Here is a 25231-nt window from a genome sequence, read left to right as displayed (position 1 = left end):
ATCACAACACTATAGACTAATACCACAACACTATGGACTAACACCACAACACTATAGACTAATACCACAACACTATAGACTAATACCACAACACTATAGACTAATACCACAACACTATAGACTAATACCACAACACTATAGACTAATACCACAACACTATAGACTAATACCACAACACTATAGACTAATACCACAACACTATAGACTAATACCACAACACTATAGACTAATACCACAACACTATAGACTAATACCACAACACTATAGACTAATACCACAACACTATAGACTAATACCACAACACTATAGACTAATACCACAACACTATAGACTAATACCACAACACTATAGCCTAATACCACAACACTATAGCCTAATACCACAACACTATAGCCTAATACCACAACACTATAGCCTAATACCACAACACTATAGACTAATACCACAACACTATAGACTAATACCACAACACTATAGACTAATACCACAACACTATAGACTAATACCACAACACTATAGACTAATACCACAACACTATAGACTAATACCACAACACTATAGACTAATACCACAACACTATAGACTAATACCACAACACTATAGACTAATACCACAACACTATAGACTAATACCACAACACTATAGACTAATACCACAACACTATAGACTAATACCACAACACTATAGACTAATACCACAACACTATAGACTAATACCACAACACTATAGACTAATACCACAACACTATAGACTAATACCACAACACTATAGACTAATACCACAACACTATAGACTAATACCACAACACTATAGACTAATACCACAACACTATAGACTAATACCACAACACTATAGACTAATACCACAACACTATAGACTAATACCACAACACTATAGACTAATACCACACACACTATAGACTAATACCACAACACTATAGACTAATACCACAACACTATAGACTAATACCACAACACTATAGACTAATACCACAACATTACTAATACCACAACACTATAGACTAATACCACAACACTATAGACTAATACCACAACACTACTAATACCACAACACTATAGACTAATACCACAACACTATAGACTAATACCACAACACTATAGACTAATACCACAACACTATAGACTAATACCACAACACTATAGACTAATACCACAACACTATAGACTAATATAGACTAATACCACAACACTATAGACTAATACCACAACACTATAGACTAATACCACAACACTATAGACTAATACCACAACACTATAGACTAATACCACAACACTATAGACTAATACCACAACACTATAGACTAATACCACAACACTATAGACTAATACCACAACACTATAGACTAATACCACAACACTATAGACAAATACCACAACACTATAGACTAATACCACAACACTATAGACTAATACCACAACACTATAGACTAATACCACAACACTATAGACTAATACCACAACACTATAGACTAATACCACAACACTATAGACTAATACCACAACACTAGACTAATACCACAACACTATAGACTAATACCACAACACTATAGACTAATACCACAACACTATAGACTAATACCACAACACTATAGACTAATACCACAACACTATAGACTAATACCACAACACTATAGACTAATACCACAACACTATAGACTAATACCACAACACTATAGACTAATACCACAACACTATAGACTAATACCACAACACTATGGACTAATACCACAACACTATAGACTAATACCACAACACTATAGCCTAATACCACAACACTATAGCCTAATACCACAACACTATAGCCTAATACCACAACACTATAGACTAATACCACACAAGAGATCCTCTCTTCTAATAGGCCGACCTGCCAACAGGAATGAGATATAACATGGTATAAATAATGGCAAGGACATGTCACGATGACTGTTAGTGACACCTGGTTTTAAGAAGGAACAAAACACTGATCTCAGAAGATGACGTGGACAAATGTGGTCGAAGTGAAAACGACACGGTGGAAATGACATCAGATCCATTACCTGTTAAGATGTGGACAGAGATGCTCCACACGGACAGAAGGACCAAGCAACGCACGCGGCAACCTGACAACTTCAGACAACCGATTTGGCCAGAGACATTATTACATGGCTAGAATCCACAACAGGGCCCCACGGGGGAGGAGAGAGAGTTCAGAACTATTCACACTCCTTTACAATATTCTACAGGGGAGGAGAGAGAGAGAGAGTTCAGAACTATTCACACTACTTTACATATTCTACAGGGGAGGAGAGAGAGATCAGAACTATTCACACTCCTTTACATATTCTACAGGGGAGGAGAGAGAGAGAGAGTTCAGAACTATTCACACTACTTTACATATTCTACAGGGGAGGAGAGAGAGTTCAGAACTATTCACACTCCTTTACATATTCTACAGGGGAGGAGAGAGAGAGAGTTCAGAACTATTCACACTCCTTTACATATTCTACAGGGGAGGAGAGAGAGAGAGTTCAGAACTATTCATACTCCTTTACATATTCTACAGGGGAGGAGAGAGAGAGAGAGAGAGAGAGAGAGAGAGAGAGAGAGAGAGAGAGAGAGAGAGAGAGAGAGAGAGAGAGAGAGAGTTCAGAACTATTCATACTCCTTTACATATTCTACAGGGGAGGAGAGAGAGTTCAGAACTATTCACACTACTTTACATATTCTACAGGGGAGGAGAGAGAGAGAGTTCAGAACTATTCACACTCCTTTACATATTCTACAGGGGAGGAGAGAGAGAGTTCAGAACTATTCACACTCCTTTACATATTCTACAGGGGAGGAGAGAGTTCAGAACTATTCACACTCCTTTACATATTCTACAGGGGAGGAGAGAGAGAGAGAGAGAGAGAGAGAGAGAGAGATCAGAACTATTCATACTCCTTTACATATTCTACAGGGGAGGAGAGAGAGAGAGAGATCAGAACTATTCATACTCCTTTACATATTCTACAGGGGAGGAGAGAGAGATCAGAACTACTCACACTCCTTTACATATTCTACAGGGGAGGAGAGAGAGAGAGTTCAGAACTATTCACACTCCTTTACATATTCTACAGGGGAGGAGAGAGAGATCAGAACTACTCACACTCCTTTACATATTCTACAGGGGAAGAGAGAGAGAGAGTTCAGAACTATTCACACTCCTTTACATATTCTACAGGGGAGGAGAGAGAGATCAGAACTATTCACACTCCTTTACATATTCTACAGGGGAGGAGAGAGAGAGAGAGAGTTCAGAACTATTCACACTCCTTCACAATATTCTACATGTTGTGCTGCAGCCTGAATTCAAAATGGATTCCATTTATTTAAAACAGAATGTCGCCCAACTTCACACAATACCCCCCATAATGACAAAGTGAAAACATGTTTTTTCGATTTTTTTGTATGAAAATGAAATATTTAATTTCTATAAGTATTCACACACACACACACACACACACACACACACACACACACACACACACACACACACACACACACACACACACACACACACACACACACACACACACACAGCCTTTGTAAAAGCACTTTCGGCAGTGATTACAGCCGAGGGTCTTTCTGTGGATGTCTCTAAGAGCTTCCCACACCTGGAGTGTGCAAAACACCATTATCATTTATTTTTTATGATTCAGGCTCTGTCAAATTGGTTGTTGATCATTGTCATAGATGTTCAAGTAGATTTAAAATCTAAAACTGTAACTTGGCATCTCAGGAATAGTCATTGTCTTCTTGGTAAGCAACTCCAGTATAGATTTGGCCTCGTGTCTTAGGTTATTGTCCTGCTGAAAGGAATTCATCTCCTAGTGTCTAGTGGAAAGCAGAACCGGGTTTTTCTCTAGGATTTTACCTGTGCTTAGCTTCATTCCGTTTTTTTTTTCATCCTGAAAAACTCCCTTAGTCCTTAGCGATTACAAGTATACCCATAACATGATGCAGCCAACACTATGCTAGAAAATTACATAGAGTGGTACTCAGTAATGTGTTGTAATTGCCCCAAACATAACACTTTGTATTCAGGACCAAAAATCTATTGCGTTGACATTTTTTTTGTTTGGAATATTTGTATTCTGTACAGGCGTCTTTCTTCTCACTCTGTCATTTCGGTTATCATTGTCGAGTAACAACACTGAACAAAAATATATAAATGCAACATGTAAAGTGTTGGTCCCATGTTTCATGAGCTGAAATAAGATCCCAGAAATGTTGCATACGCAAAAACAAAAAAACATCTCTCAAATGGTGCACACACATATGTTTACATCCCTGTTAGGGAGCATTTCTCCTGTGCCAAGATAATCAATTCACCTGACAGGTGTGGCATATCAAGAAAGATGATAATGAAAGGGGGGGGGAGTAGTGAGGGGAAATGGCTTTTATAACACAGAGAGAGAGGGAGTAGTGAGGGGAAATGGCTTTTATAACACAGAGAGAGAGGGAGTAGTGAGGGGAAATGGCTTTTATAACACAGAGAGAGAGGGAGTAGTGAGGGGAAATGGCTTTTATAACACAGAGAGAGAGAGGGAGTAGTGAGGGGAAATGGCTTTTATAACACAGAGAGAGAGAGGGAGTAGTGAGGGGAAATGGCTTTTATAACACAGAGAGAGAGGGAGTAGTGAGGGGAAATGGCTTTTATAACACAGAGAGGGAGAGGGAGAGTAGTGAGGGGAAATGGCTTTTATAACACAGAGAGATGGAGGGAGTAGTGAGGGGAAATGGCTTTTATAACACAGAGATGGAGGGAGTAGTGAGGGGAAATGGCTTTTATAACACAGAGAGAGGGAGTAGTGAGGGGAAATGGCTTTTATAACACAGAGAGAGGGGAGTAGTGAGGGAAATGGCTTTTATAACACAGAGATGGAGGGAGTAGTGAGGGGAAATGGCTTTTATAACACAGAGAGAGAGGGAGTAGTGAGGGGAAATGGCTTTTATAACACAGAGAGAGAGGGAGTAGTGAGGGGAAATGGCTTTTATAACACAGAGAGATGGAGGGAGTAGTGAGGGGAAATGGCTTTTATAACACAGAGAGAGAGGGAGTAGTGAGGGGAAATGGCTTTTATAACACAGAGAGATGGAGGGAGTAGTGAGGGGAAATGGCTTTTATAACACAGAGAGAGAGAGGGAGTAGTGAGGGGAAATGGCTTTTATAACACAGAGAGATGGAGGGAGTAGTGAGGGGAAATGGCTTTTATAACACAGAGAGATGGAGGGAGTAGTGAGGGGAAATGGCTTTTATAACACAGAGAGATGGAGGGAGTAGTGAGGGGAAATGGCTTTTATAACACAGAGAGAGAGGGAGTAGTGAGGGGAAATGGCTTTTATAACACAGAGAGAGAGAGGGAGTAGTGAGGGGAAATGGCTTTTATAACACAGAGAGAGAGGGAGTAGTGAGGGGAAATGGCTTTTATAACACAGAGAGAGAGAGGGAGTAGTGAGGGGAAATGGCTTTTATAACACAGAGAGAGAGGGAGTAGTGAGGGGAAATGGCTTTTATAACACAGAGAGAGAGGGAGTAGTGAGGGGAAATGGCTTTTATAACACAGAGAGAGAGGGAGTAGTGAGGGGAAATGGCTTTTATAACACAGAGAGGGAGTAGTGAGGGGAAATGGCTTTTATAACACAGAGAGAGAGAGGGAGTAGTGAGGGGAAATGGCTTTTATAACACAGAGAGAGAGGGAGTAGTGAGGGGAAATGGCTTTTATAACACAGAGAGAGAGGGAGTAGTGAGGGGAAATGGCTTTTATAACACAAAGAGGGAGTAGTGAGGGGAAATGGCTTTTATAACACAGAGAGAGAGAGAGGGAGTAGTGAGGGGAAATGGCTTTTATAAGACAGAGAGAGAGAGAGGGAGTAGTGAGGGGAAATGGCTTTTATAACACAGAGAGATGGAGGGAGTAGTGAGGGGAAATGGCTTTTATAAGACAGAGAGAGAGGGAGTAGTGAGGGGAAATGGCTTTTATAACACAGAGAGAGGGAGGGAGTAGTGAGGGGAAATGGCTTTTATAACACAGAGAGAGAGTAGTGAGGGGAAATGGCTTTTATAACACAGAGAGAGAGTAGTGAGGGGAAATGGCTTTTATAACACAGAGAGAGAGAGAGGGAGTAGTGAGGGGAAATGGCTTTTATAACACAGAGAGAGAGTAGTGAGGGGAAATGGCTTTTATAACACAGAGAGAGAGTAGTGAGGGGAAATGGCTTTTATAACACAGAGAGAGAGTAGTGAGGGGAAATGGCTTTTATAACACAGAGAGAGGGAGGGAGAGTAGTGAGGGGAAATGGCTTTTATAACACAGAGAGAGAGAGAGAGAGGGAGTAGTGAGGGGAAATGGCTTTTATAACACAGAGAGAGAGTAGTGAGGGGAAATGGCTTTTATAACACAGAGAGAGGGAGGGAGAGTAGTGAGGGGAAATGGCTTTTATAACACAGAGAGAGAGAGGGAGTAGTGAGGGGAAATGGCTTTTATAACACAGAGAGAGACAGTAGTGAGGGGAAATGGCTTTTATAACAGAGAGAGAGACAGTAGTGAGGGGAAATGGCTTTTATAACACAGAGAGAGAGTAGTGAGGGGAAATGGCTTTTATAACACAGAGAGAGAGTAGTGAGGGGAAATGGCTTTTATAACACAGAGAGAGAGTAGTGAGGGGAAATGGCTTTTATAACACAGAGAGAGAGGGAGTAGTGAGGGGTAGACAGCACCACTAGGGGTAGACAGCACCACTAGGGTAGACAGCACCACTAGGGTAGACAGCACCACTAGGGTAGACAGCACCACTAGGGTAGACAGCACCACTAGGGTAGACAGCACCACTAGGGTAGACAGCACCACTAGGGTAGACAGCACCACTAGGGTAGACAGCACCACTAGGGTAGACAGCACCACTAGGGTAGACAGCACCACTAGGGTAGACAGCACCACGTCACATACCTGCTGGAGAGGTTGAGCAGTTCGTGCTTGTCGGCCACAGTACACTTCTCCTCCAGTTCCCACATCAGAACGTTGATCAGGTGGGAGTTCTTGATCACGATGGGAACCTCCTCGAACATGTGCTCAAAACCAATCATGGCCTTCTTCAATCTGAGGAGGAGGGAGAGAAAATAATCACTTCAGTTCAATTCATAGTCAATGGCGTTCAACCCAGTTCAACTCAAAGTCAATGATTCAAACCAATTCAACCCAGTTCAATTCAAAGTCAATGACATTCAAACCAGTTCAATTCCAAGTCAATGATTTAACCCAGTTCAATTCATAGTCAATGATTCAAACCAGTTCAATTCAAAGTCAATGATTCAACCCAGTTCAACTCAATTTGATTGCCAGCTCTACAAAATGTAGTTGAACTAATTTGCCATTAGTAGTGTCTAATCTAATCTATTTATAAAACTGGATCATATTGACAACATAACAGACAGTAGAGTCTAGTCTAAAACTGGATCATATTGATAACAGACAGTAGTGTCTAGTCTAAAACTGGATCATATTGACAACAGACAGTAGTGTCTAGTCTAAAACTGGATCATATTGACAACAGACAGTAGTGTCTAGTCTAAAACTGGATCATATTGATAACAGACAGTAGAGTCTAGTCTAAAACTGGATCATATTGATAACAGACAGTAGTGTCTAGTCTAAAACTGGATCATATTGACAACAGACAGTAGAGTCTAGTCTAAAACTGGATCATATTGATAACAGACAGTAGAGTCTAGTCTAAAACTGGATCATATTGACAACAGACAGTAGAGTCTAGTCTAAAACTGGATCATATTGACAACATAACAGACAGTAGAGTCTAGTCTAAAACTGGATCATATTGATAACATAACAGACAGTAGAGTCTAGTCTAAAACTGGATCATATTGATAACAGACAGTAGAGTCTAGTCTAAAACTGGATCATATTGACAACATAACAGACAGTAGTGTCTGCAGTCTCTCTTCCTGTAGAGTCTAGTCTACTTCAGTGCAGTCTCTCTCTTCCTGTAGAGTCTAGTCTAAAACTGGATCATATTGATAACAGACAGTAGTGTCTGCAGTCTCTCTTCCTGTAGAGTCTAGTCTACTTCAGTGCAGTCTCTCTCTTCCTGTAGAGTCTAGTCTAATTCAGTGCAGTCTCTCTCTTCCTGTAGAGTCTAGTCTAATTCAGTGCAGTCTCTTCCTGTAGAGTCTAGTCTACTTCAGTGCAGTCTCTCTCTTCCTGTAGAGTCCAGTCTACTTCAGTGCAGTCTCTCTCTTCCTGTAGAGTCCAGTCTACTTCAGTGCAGTCTCTCTCTTCCTGTAGAGTCCAGTCTACTTCAGTGCAGTCTCTCTCTTCCTGTAGAGTCTAGTCTACTTCAGTGCAGTCTCTCTCTTCCTGTAGAGTCTAGTCTAAAACTGGGTCATATTGACAACATAACAGACAGTAGTGTCTGCAGTCTCTCTTCCTGTAGAGTCTAGTCTACTTCAGTGCAGTCTCTCTCTTCCTGTAGAGTCTAGTCTAAAACTGGATCATATTGATAACAGACAGTAGAGTCTAGTCTAATTCAGTGCAGTCTCTCTCTTCCTGTAGAGTCTAGTCTAATTCAGCGCAGTCTCTCTCTTCCTGTAGAGTCTAGTCTAATTCAATCCAGTCTCTATCTTCCTGTAGGGTCTAGTCTACTTCAGTGCAGTCTCTCTCTTCCTGTAGAGTCTAGTCTAATTCAATCCAGTCTCTATCTTCCTGTAGGGTCTAGTCTACTTCAGTGCAGTCTCTCTCTTCCTGTAGAGTCTAGTCTAATTCAATCCAGTCTCTATCTTCCTGTAGAGTCTAGTCTACTTCAGTGCAGTCTCTCTCTTCCTGTAGAGTCTAGTCTAATTCAGTGCAGTCTCTCTCTTCCTGTAGGGTCTAGTCTAATTCAGTGCAGTCTCTCTCTCTTCCTGTAGAGTCTAATTCAGTGCAGTCTCTCTCTTCCTGTAGAGTCTAATTCAGTGCAGTCTCTCTCTTCCTGTAGAGTCTAATTCAGTGCAGTCTCTCTCTTCCTGTAGGGTCTAATTCAGTGCAGTCTCTCTCTTCCTGTAGAGTCTAGTCTAATTCAGTGCAGTCTCTCTCTTCCTGTAGAGTCTAGTCTAATTCAGTGCAGTCTCTCTCTTCCTGTAGAGTCTAGTCTACTTCAGTGCAGTCTCTCTCTTCCTGTAGAGTCTAGTCTACTTCAGTGCAGTCTCTCTCTTCCTGTAGAGTCTAGTCTAATTCAGTGCAGTCTCTCTCTTCCTGTAGAGTCTAGTCTACTTCAGTGCAGTCTCTCTCTTCCTGTAGAGTCTAGTCTAATTCAGTGCAGTCTCTCTCTTCCTGTAGAGTCTAGTCTAATTCAGTGCAGTCTCTCTCTTCCTGTAGAGTCTAGTCTAATTCAGTGCAGTCTCTCTTTCCTGCCTTTCATTTAAAAGATAACAAAAACAGCCACTTATAAAACATCAAATACAGCCACATGGAAAGAACCCATCATAGAAAACTGAAGCCCTCCTTTGAAATGATATATTATTCAGATTGTCCTCATAATAACGGTGGTGAAATGAGTCTTCGCCAGCCGAGCAATAGAGCTGCTATTGTCCTCCTGGTCTTTCAATCAGCCGCGTATTGAGAGAGAGACTGATGAGGACCTGGTGCATTAGAAACTAACAGGGTCCCCTAGTCATTATCACAACATAGCCAAACATTATCACAAAACAGACACCAAAAAAAAAGAGCATTTCTCATTGGACAAATTCAGGTGGTGTCTCGTTCCCTCCCACTCGGTGCCTATAATGAACATGGCCCAGCGAAACGAATAAAAAGCTCGACAACATTAACATTTAAGTCTGACAACGAACTGGACAGAGAGTCAGAGGCAAAGCAACCAGACAATAAATGAGCAACTGACCTCGGAGAGGAAATGACTACAAGGTAGATGGGTGGGTAGATAGGTAGGTACTGTAGGTAGGTACGGTAGGGAAGATGGGTAGGTAGGTAGGTAGGTACTGTAGGTAGGTACGGTAGGGAAGATGGGTAGGTAGGTAGGTACTGTAGGTAGGTACGGTAGGGAAGATGGGTAGGTAGGTAGATGGGTAGATAGGTAGGTAGGTACGGTAGGTAGATGGGTAGGTAGGTAGGTAGATGGGTAGGTAGGTAGATGGGTGGGTAGGTAGGTAGATAGGTAGGTAGGTAGGTACGGTAGGGAAGATGGGTAGGTAGGTAGATGGGTAGATAGGTAGGTAGGTACGGTAGGTAGATGGGTAGGTAGGTAGGTAGGTACGGTAGGTAGATGGGTAGGTAGGTAGGTAGGTAGATGGTAGGTAGGTAGGTAGATGGGTAGGTAGGTAGGTAGATGGGTAGATAGGTAGGTAGGTACGGTAGGTAGATGGGTAGGTAGGTAGGTAGATGGGTAGGTAGGTAGGTAGGTAGATGGGTAGGTAGGTAGGTAGATGGGTAGGTAGGTAGATGGGTGGGTAGGTAGATGGGTGGGTAGGTAGGTAGGTAGGTACTGTAGGTAGATCGGTAGGTAGGTAGATGGGTAGATAGGTAGGTAGGTACTGTAGGTAGGTACGGTAGGTAGATGGGTAGGTAGGTAGATGGGTAGGTAGGTAGGTAGGTAGGTACGGTAGGTAGATGGGTAGGTAGGTAGGTAGGTAGGTAGATGGGTAGGTAGGTAGATGGGTAGGTAGGTAGGTAGATAGGTAGGTAGGTACTGTAGGTAGGTACGGTAGGTAGATGGTTAGGTAGATGGGTGGGTAGGTAGGTACTGTAGGTAGATGGGTAGGTAGGTAGATGGGTAGGTAGGTAGGTAGGTAGGTACTGTAGGTAGGTAGATGGGTAGGTAGGTAGATGGGTAGGTAGGTAGGTACTGTAGATGGGTGGGTAGGTAGATGGGTGGGTAGGTAGATGGGTGGGTAGGTAGGTAGATAGGTAGGTAGGTAGGTACGGTAGGGAAGATGGGTAGGTAGGTAGATGGGTAGATAGGTAGGTAGGTACGGTAGGTAGATGGGTAGGTAGGTAGGTAGGTACGGTAGGTAGATGGGTAGATAGGTAGGTAGGTACTGTAGGTAGGTACGGTAGGTAGATGGGTAGGTAGGTAGATGGGTAGGTAGGTAGGTAGGTAGGTAGGTAGGTAGGTACGGTAGGTAGATGGGTAGGTAGGTAGGTAGGTAGGTAGATGGGTAGGTAGGTAGATGGGTAGGTAGGTAGGTAGATAGGTAGGTAGGTACTGTAGGTAGGTACGGTAGGTAGATGGTTAGGTAGATGGGTGGGTAGGTAGGTACTGTAGGTAGATGGGTAGGTAGGTAGATGGGTAGGTAGGTAGGTAGGTAGGTACTGTAGGTAGGTAGATGGGTAGGTAGGTAGATGGGTAGGTAGGTAGGTACTGTAGATGGGTGGGTAGGTAGATGGGTGGGTAGGTAGATGGGTGGGTAGGTAGGTAGATAGGTAGGTACGGTAGGTAGGTAGGTACTGTAGGTAGGTAGGTAAGGGTAGGTTGGTAAGGGTAGGTAGGTAGGTAAGGGTAGGTAGGGGTAGGTAGGTTGGTAGGTAGGTAAGGGTAGGTAGGGAGGTTGGTAGGTAAGGGTAGGTAGGTAAGGGTAGGTAGGTAAGGGTAGGTAGGTAGATAGGTAAGGGTAGGTAGGTAGGGGTAGGTAGGTAGGTAAGGGGAGGTAGGGGTAGGTAGATAAGGGTAGGTGGGTAGGGGTAGGTAAGGGTAGGTAGGTAAGGGTAGGTTGGTAAGTAAGGGTAGGTAGGTAGGGGTAGGTAAGGGTAGGTAAGGGTAGGTGTGGGTGTAAACATGAAGAAATTAACTAAAGAATAAGGAGTAATCCAAGCCAAAGCCAACGGTTCCCAATACTGACCCACCTAGCCAACAGTTCCTAATACTGACCCACCTAGCCAACAGTTCCTAATACTGACCCACCTAGCCAACAGTTCCTAATACTGACCCACCTAGCCAACAGTTCCTAATACTGACCCACCTAGCCAACAGTTCCTAATACTGACCCACCTAGCCAACAGTTCCTAATACTGACCCACCTAGCCAACAGTTCCTAATACTGACCCACCTAGCCAACAGTTCCTAATACTGACCCACCTAGCCAACAGTTCCTAATACTGACCCACCTAGCCAACAGTTCCTAATACTGACCCACCTGGCCAACAGTTCCTAATACTGACCCACCTGGCCAACAGTTCCTAATACTGACCCACCTAGCCAACAGTTCCTAATACTGACCCACCTAGCCAACAGTTCCTAATACTGACCCACAGTTCCTAATACTGACCCACAGTTCCTAATACTGACCCACCTAGCCAACAGTTCCTAATACTGACCCACCTAGCCAACAGTTCCTAATACTGACCCACCTAGCCAACAGTTCCTAATACTGACCCACCTAGCCAACAGTTCCTAATACTGACCCACCTAGCCAACAGTTCCTAATACTGACCCACCACGCCAACAGTTCCTAATACTGACCCACCTAGCCAACAGTTCCTAATACTGACCCACCTCGCCAACAGTTCCTAATACTGACCCACCTCGCCAACAGTTCCTAATACTGACCCACCTCGCCAACAGTTCCTAATACTGACCCACCTCGCCAACAGTTCCTAATACTGACCCACCTCGCCAACAGTTCCTAATACTGACCCACCTAGCCAACAGTTCCTAATACTGACCCACCTAGCCAACAGTTCCTAATACTGACCCACCTAGCCAACAGTTCCTAATACTGACCCACCTAGCCAACAGTTCCTAATACTGACCCACCTAGCCAACAGTTCCTAATACTGACCCACCTAGCCAACAGTTCCTAATACTGACCCACCTAGCCAACAGTTCCTAATACTGACCCACCTAGCCAACAGTTCCTAATACTGACCCACCTAGCCAACAGTTCCTAATACTGACCCACCTAGCCAACAGTTCCTAATACTGACCCACCTAGCCAACAGTTCCTAATACTGACCCACCTAGCCAACAGTTCCTAATACTGACCCACCTAGCCAAAAGTTCCTAATACTGACCCACCTCGCCAACAGTTCCCAAAACTGACCCACCTCGCCAACAGTTCCCAATACTGACCCACCTCGCCAACAGTTCCTAATACTGGTTTATTTTCTGGTCAATTTAATGCCAGTCTGTTGGGACTCCTTGTTTTCATAAACTCAGCTTGTGGGAACTCCGATCTATTTGAAAACGTCTCTCTCATTACGCTTCATTCAGATGCTATTTAAAATCAATGGCCAGCAGCCTGAGGGTCAGACCCAGTCAGGCGGAGGATGAACATGGCAGTATAGCTGTTTGACAGCCCCAACACACACACACACACTAGTTATAAACCCCTATCATCACATCACTAAGAGCCTCTGATGAGGCTCTCTCTGCTCGTGGGGAAAATAACATCAGGCATTGGAATCTTTTGAAGGGAGTTTCACCAGAGCACAGCATTAATGCTGAATTCTTATCAGGAAAGGTGCAGTTGGTATTTGTGTCTTTGTGGTGTGTGTGTGTGTCTTTGTGGTGTGTGTGTGTGTCTTTGTGGTGTGTGTGTGTGTCTTTGTGGTGTGTGTGTGTGTCTTTGTGGTGTGTGTGTGTGTCTTTGTGGTGTGTGTGTGTGTCTTTGTGGTGTGTGTGTGTCTTTGTGGTGTGTGTGTGTCTTTGTGTGTGTCTTTGTGTGTGTGTGTGTGTGTGTGTGTGTGTGTGTGTGTGTGTGTGTGTGTGTGTGTGTGTGTGTGTGTGTGTGTGTGTGTGTGTGTGTGTGTGTGTGTGTGTCTCTCACCCCTCGGCTGAGAAGTCCTTCTCCTTGCAAATCTCCATCAGTTTGGGTGTTAACCTGTAAGCCTTCAGGGACAGGGAGCCCTGGGCGGTCTTAATGGGATCTAGTGGGAGAGGGAGGGAGGGGGAGAGTGGCGGGGGGAGGGAGCAAACGAAGGAGAGGGGGCAGGGGGGTAGAGGGGAGAGCGAGAGAGAGGGAGAGAGCAAGCAAGCAGGGGAGAGAAACATATGTTAAGATTAAAACAAAAGGTCAAACATTCTATTAAGTGGTTCAATTATAATATGGGACAACACACCATAAGACCTAACACATACACCATGTATAGGATCTAGAGAGAAACACCATGTATAGAATCTAGAGAGAGTAGAGAAACACCATGTATAGAATCTAGAGAGAAACACCATGTATAGAATCTAGAGAGAGTAGAGAAACACCATGTATAGAATCTAGAGAGAAACACCATGTATAGGATCTAGAGAGAAACACCATGTATAGGATCTAGAGAGAGTAGAGAAACACCATGTATAGAATCTAGAGAGAAACACCATGTATAGGATCTAGAGAGAAACACCATGTATAGGATCTAGAGAGAAACACCATGTATAGGATCTAGAGAGAAACACCATGTATAGAATCTAGAGAGAAACACCATGTATAGGATCTAGAGAGAAACACCATGTATAGAATCTAGAGAGAAACACCATGTATAGGATCTAGAGAGAAACACCATGTATAGGATCTAGAGAGAAACACCATGTATAGAATCTAGAGAGAAACACCATGTATAGGATCTAGAGAGAAACACCATGTATAGGATCTAGAGAGAAACACCATGTATAGGATCTAGAGAGAAACACCATGTATAGAATCTAGAGAGAAACACCATGTATAGAATCTAGAGAGAAACACCATGTATAGAATCTAGAGAGAAACACCATGTATAGAATCTAGAGAGAAACACCATGTATAGGATCTAGAGAGAAACACCATGTATAGAATCTAGAGAGAAACACCATGTATAGAATCTAGAGAGAAACACCATGTATAGAATCTAGAGAGAAACACCATGTATAGAATCTAGAGAGAAACACCATGTATAGGATCTAGAGAGAAACACCATGTATAGAATCTAGAGAGAAACACCATGTATAGGATCTAGAGAGAAACACCATGTATAGAATCTAGAGAGAAACACCATGTATAGGATCTAGAGAGAAACACCATGTATAGAATCTAGAGAGAAACACCATGTATAGGATCTAGAGAGAAACACCATGTATAGAATCTAGAGAGAAACACCATGTATAGAATCTAGAGAGAGTAGAGAAACACCATGTATAGAATCTAGAGAGAGTAGAGAAACACCATGTATAGAATCTAGAGAGAGTAGAGAAACACCATGTATAGAATCTAGAGAGAAACACCATGAATAGAATCTAGAGAGAAACACCATGTATAGAATCTAGAGAGAGTAGAGAAACACCATGTATAGAATCTAGAGAGAGTAGAGAAACACCATGTATAGAATCTAGAGAGAAACACCATGAATAGAATCTAGAGAGAAACACCATGTATAGAATCTAGAGAGAAACACCATGAATAGAATCTAGAGAGAAACACCATGTATAGAATCTAGAGAGAAACACCATGAATAGAATCTAGAGAGAAACACCATGAATAGAATCTAGAGAGAAACACCATGTATAGAATCTAGAGAGAGGAGAGAAACACCATGTATAGAATCTAGAGAGAGTAGAGAAACACCATGAATCGAATCTAGAGAGAAACACCATGAATAGAATCTAGAGAGAGTAGAGAAACACCATGTATAGAATCTAGAGAGAGTAGAGAAACACCATGTATAGAATCTAGAGAGAGTAGAGAAACACCATGTATAGAATCTAGAGAGAGTAGAGAAACACCATGTATAGAATCTAGAGAGAGGAGAGAAACACCATGAATAGAATCTAGAGAGAGTAGAGAAACACCATGTATAGAATCTAGAGTAGAGAAACACCATGTATAGAATCTAGAGAGTAGAGAAACACCATGTATAGAATCTAGAGAGAGTAGAGAAACACCATGTATAGAATCTAGAGAGTAGAGAAACACCATGTATAGAATCTAGAGAGAGTAGAGAAACACCATGTATAGAATCTAGAGAGTAGAGAAACACCATGTATAGAATCTAGAGAGAGTAGAGAAACACCATGTATAGAATCTAGAGAGAAACACCATGTATAGAATCTAGAGAGAGGGGAGAAACCATGTATAGAATCTAGAGAGAAACACCATGTATAGAATCTAGAGAGAGTAGAGAAACACCATGTATAGAATCTAGAGAGAGTAGAGAAACACCATGTATAGAATCTAGAGAGTAGAGAAACACCATGTATAGAATCTAGAGAGAGTAGAGAAACACCATGTATAGAATCTAGAGAGAAACACCATGTATAGAATCTAGAGAGAGGGAGAAACCATGTATAGAATCTAGAGAGAAACACCATGTATAGAATCTAGAGAGAGTAGAGAAACACCATGTATAGAATCTAGAGAGCGTAGAGAAACACCATGTATAGAATCTAGAGAGAAACACCATATATAGAATCTAGAGAGAAACACCATGTATAGAATCTCGAGAGAAACACCATGTATAGAATCTCGAGAGAAACACCCTGTTTGGAATCTAGAGGAGAGAAACACCATGTATAGAATCTAGAGAGAGGAGAGAAACACCATGTATAGAATCTCGAGAGAAACACCATGTATAGGATCTAGAGAGAAACACCATGAATAGGATCTAGAGAGAAACACCATGAATAGGATCTAGAGAGAAACACCATGTATAGGATCTAGAGAGAAACACCATGTATAGGATCTAGAAAGAGGAGAGAAATACCATGAATAGAATCTAGAGAGAAGCACCATGTATAGAATCTAGAGAGAAACACCATGTATAGAATCTAGAGAGAAACACCATGAATAGAATCTAGAGAGAAACACCATGTATAGAATCTAGTGAGAAACACCATGTATAGAATCTAGAGAGAAACACCATGTATAGAATCTAGAGAGAAACACCATGTATAGAATCTAGAGAGAAACACCATGAATAGAATCTAGAGAGAAACACCATGTATAGAATCTAGAGAGAGTAGAGAAACACCATGAATATAATCTAGAGAGAAACACCATGAATAGAATCTAGAGAGAGTAGAGAAACACCATGTATAGAATCTAGAGAGAGTAGAGAAACACCATGTATAGAATCTAGAGAGAGTAGAGAAACACCATGTATAGAATCTAGAGAGAGTAGAGAAACACCATGTATAGAATCTAGAGAGAGGAGAGAAACACCATGAATAGAATCTAGAGAGAAACACCATGTATAGAATCTAGAGAGAAACACCATGTATAGAATCTAGAGAGAAACACCATGTATAGAATCTAGAGAGAGTAGAGAAACACCATGTATAGAATCTAGAGAGAAACACCATGTATAGAATCTAGAGAGAGGGGAGAAACCATGTATAGAATCTAGAGAGAAACACCATGTATAGAATCTAGAGAGAGTAGAGAAACACCATGTATAGAATCTAGAGAGAGTAGAGAAACACCATGTATAGAATCTAGAGAGTAGAGAAACACCATGTATAGAATCTAGAGAGAGTAGAGAAACACCATGTATAGAATCTAGAGAGAGGGGAGAAACCATGTATAGAATCTAGAGAGAAACACCATGTATAGAATCTAGAGAGAGTAGAGAAACACCATGTATAGAATCTAGAGAGCGTAGAGAAACACCATGTATAGAATCTAGAGAGAAACACCATATATAGAATCTAGAGAGAAACACCATGTATAGAATCTCGAGAGAAACACCATGTATAGAATCTCGAGAGAAACACCCTGTTTGGAATCTAGAGGAGAGAAACACCATGTATAGAATCTAGAGAGAGGAGAGAAACACCATGTATAGAATCTCGAGAGAAACACCATGTATAGGATCTAGAGAGAAACACCATGAATAGGATCTAGAGAGAAACACCATGTATAGGATCTAGAGAGAAACACCCTGTTTGGAATCTAGAGGAGAGAAACACCATGTATAGAATCTAGAGAGAGGAGAGAAACACCATGTATAGAATCTCGAGAGAAACACCATGTATAGGATCTAGAGAGAAACACCATGAATAGGATCTAGAGAGAAACACCATGTATAGGATCTAGAGAGAAACACCATGTATAGGATCTAGAAAGAGGAGAGAAATACCATGAATAGAATCTAGAGAGAAGCACCATGTATAGAATCTAGAGAGAAACACCATGTATAGAATCTAGAGAGAAACACCATGAATAGAATCTAGAGAGAAACACCATGTATAGAATCTAGTGAGAAACACCATGTATAGAATCTAGAGAGAAACACCATGTATAGAATCTAGAGAGAAACACCATGTATAGAATCTAGAGAGAAACACCATGAATAGAATCTAGAGAGAAACACCATGTATAGAATCTAGAGAGAGTAGAGAAACACCATGAATATAATCTAGAGAGAAACACCATGAATAGAATCTAGAGAGAGTAGAGAAACACCATGTATAGAATCTAGAGAGAGTAGAGAAACACCATGTATAGAATCTAGAGAGAGTAGAGAAACACCATGTATAGAATCTAGAGAGAGTAGAGAAACACCATGTATAGAATCTAGAGAGAGGAGAGAAACACCATGAATAGAATCTAGAGAGAAACACCATGTATAGAATCTAGAGAGAAACACCATGTATAGAATCTAGAGAGAAACACCATGTATAGAATCTAGAGAGAAACACCATGTATAGAATCTAGAGAGAAACACCATGTATAGAATCTAGAGAGAAACACCATGTATAGAATCTAGAGAGAGGAGAGAAACCTTGAATAGAATCTAGAGAGAAACACCATGTATAGAATCTAGAGAGAAACACCATGAATAGAATCTAGAGAGAAGCACCATGAATAGAATCTAGAGAGAAACACCATGAATAGAATCTAGAGAAAAACACCATGAATAGAATCTAGAGAGAGGAGAGAAACCATGTATAGAATCTCGAGAGAAACACCCTGTTTGGAATCTAGAGGAGAGAAACACCATGTATAGAATCTAGAGAGAAACACCATGTATAGAATTTAGAGAGAAACACCCTGTACATCTCATTCCAAATTCATGGGCATTAATATAGAGTTGGTCCTCTCTTTGCTGCTATAACAGCCTCCACTCTTCTGGGAAGGCTTTCCACTAGATGATGGAACATTGCTGCTATAACAGCCTCCACTCTTCTGGGAAGGCTTTCCACTAGATGCTGGAACATTGCTGCTATAACAGCCTCCACTCTTCTGGGAAGGCTTTCCAATAGATGTTGGAACATTGCTGCTATAACAGCCTCCACTCTACTGGGAAGGCTTTCCACTAGATGTTGGAACATTGCTGCTATAACAGCCTCCACTCTTCTGGGAAGGCTTTCCACTAGATGTAGGAACATTGCTGCTATAACAGCCTCCACTCTCCTGGGAAGGCTTTCCACTAGATGATGGAACATTGCTGCTATAACAGCCTCCACTCTCCTGGGAAGGCTTTCCACTAGATGTTGGAACATTGCTGCAGGGACTTGCTTCCATTCAGCCACAACAGCATTAGTGAGGTTGAGCACTGATGTTGAGCGATTAGGCCTCTTGGCTCGCAGTCAACATTCCAATTCATCCCAAAGGTGTTCGATGGGGTTGAGGTCAGGGCTCTGTGCAGGCCAGTGAAGTTCTTCTACACTGATCTTGACAAACCATTTCTGTATAGATCTCGCTTTGTGGACTGGGGCATTGTCATGCTGAAACAGGAAAGGGCTTTCCCAAACAGTTGCCACAAAGTTGGAAGCACAGAATCGTCTAAAATGTCATTGTATGCTGTAGCGTTAAGATGTCCCTTCACTGGAACTAAGGGGCCCGAACCATGAAAAACAGCCCCAGACCATTATTTCTCATCCACCAAACTTTACAGCTAGAATCCCCAAACCTAGATTCGCCAGACTACCAGATGGAGAAGCTTGATTCATCACTCCAGAGAATGTGTTTTCTATGGTGGCAAACGTAACATCACTCTAGCCAACGCTTGGCATTGCGCATGGTGATCTTAGGCTTGTGTGCGGCAGCTCTGCCATGGAAACCCGTTTCACGAAGCTCCCGACGAACAGTTCGTGCCGACTTTGCTTCCAGTTTGGAACTCGGAAGTGAGTGTTGCAGTCGAGGACAGACGATTTTTACACAGTGTGCGCGTCAGCGGTCAAGTTCTGTGAGCTTGTGTGGCCTACCACTTCGCAGCTGAGACGTTGTTGCTCCTAGACGATTCCACTTCACAATAACAGCACTTACAGTTGACCGGGGGGCAACTCTAGCAGGGCAGAAATATGACTGACTTGATAGAAAGGTGGCATCCTATGATGCTGCCATGTTGAAAGTCACTGAGCTCTTCAGTAAGGCCATTCTACTACCAATGTTTGTCTATGGAGATCGCATGGATGTGATTTTATACACCTGTCAGCAACAGGCGAGGCTGAAATAGGTGAATCCACTCATTTAAAAAGTGGTATCCACATACTTCATATTTATAGTGTATGTAAAAATAGCCTACATAAAGTCAACAAATAAAAACATTGCAGGCAGAACATATCTTGATAAAATACATTGGCTACGCATGGCGTGTCTGCAAGGAAGGTGAAACATTGTATCGACTATCAACTTGGTCCAGACTGAAGCTGCTGCTAACTTGCAACATTGTATCGACTATCAACTTGGTCCAGACTGAAGCTGCTGCTAACTTGCAACATTGTATCGACTATCAACTCTGTCCAGACTGAAGCTGCTGCTAACTTGCAACATTGTATCGACTATCAACTTGGTCCAGACTGAAGCTGCTGCTAACTTGCAACATTGTATCGACTATCAACTCTGTCCAGACTGAAGCTGGTGCTAACTTACAACATTGTATTGACTATCAACTTGGTCCAGACTGAAGCTGCTGCTAACTTGCAACATTGTATAAAATATTCTGGAACCTCGGAGTTTCCTGCGCCAGTGGAGCTCCTGACAGACAACCGACAGACAACCGAAGGCTATTTGCGCAAGGAGATCAGAAGTAAATCAGCTACTTTATGACGTTTCCACCATTTCCCTCCCCCTTTCAATCCGATTGGTTAAGGGAGAGGGCTGGAAATATTTTTCAAATTGACAATAGTTCCTTATAGTAGCCTTTCTCCATAGGATGTAAAAACAGACTTTGGTTCACATCCTGTTTGAGGTGAAGAAAACATTTGAGAAGCTTCACAGCTCATTAGTGGTGGTGAGTTAAGACGATCAGAAATAGATTCAGATCACCAAAAATATAGGTCTAACAGTTTTGGGGATGACCGCGGCAGCTTTCCAACCTTTGGGCATCTCAGACGATACGAAAGAGTGGTTGAACAGGCTAGTAATAGGGGTTGAAACAATTTCGGCAGATAACTTTAGAGGGTCCAGATTGTCTCGCCCGGCTGATTTGTAGGGGTCCAGATTTTGCAACTCTTTCAGAACATCAGCTATCTGGATTTGGGTAAAGGAGAAATGGGGGAGGCTTTGGGCAAGTTGCTGTTGGGGGTGCAGGGCTGTTGACCAGGGTAGGGGTAGCCAGGTGGAAAGCATGGCCATTGAAATGATCAATTATGGTGGATTTATCAGTGCTGACCGTGTTTAACAGTCTCAGTGCAGTAGGCAGCAGGGAGGTGGTGCTCTTATTCTCCATGGACTTTAGTGTCCCAGAACTTTTTGGAGTTTGTGGTTCAGGACGCACATTTCTGTTTGAAAAAGCTAGCCTTGGCTTTCCTTACTGCCTGTGTTTATTGGTCCCCAACTTCCCTGAAAAGTTGCATATCGCGGGGTCTATTCGATGCTAATGCAGTACGCCACAGGATGTTTTTGTGCTGGTCAAGGGCAGTCAGATCTGGAGTATATAACCAATGGCTATATCTGTTCCTGGTTCACATTGTTTTTGAATGGGCCTTATTTAAAATGGTGAGGAAAGAACTTAAAGAATAACCAGGCATCCTCTACTGACGGGATGAGGTCAAAATCCTTCCAGGATACCCCGGCCAGGTCGATTAGAAATGCCTGCACGCTGAAGTGTTTCAGGGAGCGTTTTACAGTGATGAGTGGAGGTCGTTTGACCGCTGACCCATTACGGATGCAGGCAATGAGGCAGTGATCGCTGAGATCTTGGTTGAAGACAGCAGAGGTGTATTTAGAGGGCAAGTTGGTTAGGATGACATCTATGAAGGTTCCCGTGTTTACAGATTTGGGTTTGTACCTGGTAGATTCATTGATATTTTGTGTGAGATTGAGGGCATCAAGCTTAGATTGTAGGACAGCCGGGGCGTTAAACATGCCCCAGTTTAGGTCACCTAACAGTACGAGCTCTGAAGAGAGATGGGGAGCAATCAGTTCACATATGGTGTCCAGGGCACAGCTGGGGGCTGAGGGGGTCTATAGCAAGCGGCAATGGCGAGAGACTTGTTTCTGGAAACGTGGATTTTTAGAAGAAGAAGCTCGAATTGTTTGGGCACAGACCTGGATAGTATGACAGAACTCTGCAGGCTCTCTCTGCAGTAGATTACAACGCCGCCCCCTATCTCGATGGAAAATGTTATAGTTGGGGATGGAATTTTTAGGATTTTTGTTGGCCTTCATTCAGACACAGCTAGGACATCTGGGTTGGCAGAGTGTGCTAAAGCAGTGAATAAAACAAAGTTAGGGAGGAGGCTTCTAATGTTAACATGCATGAAACCAAGGCTTTTACGGTTACAGAAGTCAACAAATGAGAGCACCTGGGGAATGAGAGTGGAGCTAGGCGCTGCAGGGCCTGGATTAACCTCTACATCACCAGAGGAACAGAGGAGGGGTTGGATAAGGGTACGGGCTAAAGGCTATAAAAACTTGTCAAGTGCTTTCGGCACAGAGAGTGAAAGGAGCAGGTTTCTGGGCGCGGAAGAATAGATTCAAGGCATAATGTACAGACAAGAGTATGGTAGGATGTGAATACAGTGGAGGTAAACCTAGAGAGGTGATGAGGTGACGATGAGAGGTTTAGTCTCTAGAGACATCATTTAGACCAGGTGAGGTCACCGCAAGGGCCAACTAAGGCATATTGAGCAGGGCTGGAGGCTCTACAGTGAAACAAAAGGGCCAGCTCAGGCATATTGAGCAGGGCTGGAGGCTCTACAGTGAAACAAAAGGGCCAGCTAAGGCATATTGAGCAGGGCTGGAGGCTCTACAGTGAAACAAAAGGGCCAGCTAAGGCATATTGAGCAGGGCTGGAGGCTCTACAGTGAAACAAAAGGGCCAGCGCAGGCATATTGAGCAGGGCTGGAGGCTCAACAGTGAAATAAGATAATCACTAACCAAAACAGCAATGGACAAGGCATATTGAACAGGGCTGGAGGCTCTACAGTGAAATAAGACAATAATCACTAACAAAGACAGCAATGGACAAGGCATATTGACATATTGACATGCGTAGCCGAGTGATCATAGGGACCAGTGGATAGCTAGGAGGGATGGAGACATGGCGATTCAGACAGCTAGTGGGCCGGGGCTAGCAGACTAGCAGAAGGGCCTTAGGGGGGACGTTGCGACGGGACAGTCTGTTGTAGCCCCCATCGGACGGTTACGTCGGCAGACCAGTCGCAGGGCCCCGTGTCGGCAGTAAAAAGGTCCAGGCCAATTGGAAAAATAGTTATTGTAGCCCAAGTAATTGGCTGATGGACCTCTTCAGTTAACAGTCCGATATGCTCTAGATAGCTAGCGGGCTGCGGCTAGCAGGCTAGCAGATGGGCCTTTAGGGGAAGTCGCGACGGAGGACATGTAGTCTACACGCCATCTACTAAACCTGTAGTCTACACGCCATCTACTACACCTGTAGTCTACACGCTATAGAAATACAATGGAATTTACACAGCATACAACAATTCTCTGAGTACATTTCACTTCCCAGGGTGTAATGCTCTGCCCAGGGTTTCCGGCTGGCTATTTGGCTACTGCTAGCAAGCACAGACAAACACGAAGCAGTCTACATACAGTATGTTTCTGTTAAGTTGTGAGTGTATTTCACATTACTTTTGGGTTGTGTAATCATATTATAATGCTAACATGTGACGCAAGCCACCAGACGAGCTAAATGCCTTTTATGCTAGCTTCGAGGCAAGCAACATTGAAGCATGCATGAGAGCACCAGCTGTTCCGGATGACTATGTGATCTCGCTCTCCGTAGCAAGACCTTATTTAACAGGTCAACATTAACAAAGCAATAGGGGCCAGACGGATTACCAGGACGTGAACTCAATGCATTTGCGGACCAACTGGCAAGTGTCTTCACTGACATTTTCAACCTCTCATTGACTGAGTCTGTAATACCAACATGTTTCAAACAGACCACCATAGTCAATAACAATGAGTTCTTAACTGACTTGCCTGGTTAAATAAAGGTAAAATAAAAAAAATAAAAAAATAGTCCCTGTGCCCAAGAATGCGAAGGTAGCCTGCCTAAATGATAATGGATTTATATGTTTAAAGTAATGACTAAAGTATTCCACCCTGAAACCATATAAATTGTATGAAATGTGTTACAGAGTCATAATTCAATAGGCCACTGTGTTACTATTTCTCAGTGTGAGCTGGGTATAGTTGAGGCATTCAAGGCCAACTGAACTGTCGACTTGTGATCCAGGAAGGGGAGTAACTTAGGAATGGCAAGGCTTGCAGAAGATAATGAGAAACCATGTGTTAGTAATGTGGAAAAATACAGCCCACTTAAAGAGAGTTGGAGTTTCTACTGATGTGTGTGTGTGTGTGTGTGTGTGTGTGTGTGTGTGTGTGTGTGTGTGTGTGTGTGTGTGTGTGTGTGTGTGTGTGTGTGTGTGTGTGTGTGTGTGTGTGTGTGTGTGTGTGTGTGTGTGTGTGTGTGTGTGTGTGTGTGTGTGTGTGTGTGTGTGTTAAAAAGATTGTGTTCTCATTTTGAAGTCAGAGTACTCTCTCTGATATAACGTATTGATCAATTGCAGACTGGGACTTTGTCTAATTCTTCTATTAACCAGGGCCTTGTAACCTCTGGGAATTGGTCAAAGCTATAGTGATTATTATCATCAATGGGATTGAAAATTCCCGTGACCCTAAATGACAAGCGCAACGTAGCTTAGCAACAGTCGCGTCGGTAGCCGTGAAGGGCTTTGAAAAGGCTGGTCGCGGCTCAAACTCCAGCATGCTGGAAACTCTAGACTTCAATTCGCATATCGCCCCAACAACGGTGTTGTCAAGGCGACAAGTCTCAATCTCTCTCCACGCTGGCCCCTTTCCCCCACCT

At 42.8% G+C, this 25231-nt stretch overlaps 1 pseudogene; it reads right to left on the bottom strand.

Moving 5' to 3' along the window:
* LOC124024281 overlaps window positions 1-25231 on the bottom strand; it is a 54885-nt pseudogene that overhangs the window by 12128 nt on the left and 17526 nt on the right.

This window comes from Oncorhynchus gorbuscha, unplaced genomic scaffold (assembly GCF_021184085.1).
Source record: "Oncorhynchus gorbuscha isolate QuinsamMale2020 ecotype Even-year unplaced genomic scaffold, OgorEven_v1.0 Un_scaffold_1817, whole genome shotgun sequence".
NCBI lineage: Eukaryota > Metazoa > Chordata > Actinopteri > Salmoniformes > Salmonidae > Oncorhynchus > Oncorhynchus gorbuscha.
This window is presented reverse-complemented; position numbering and strand designations above follow the sequence as displayed.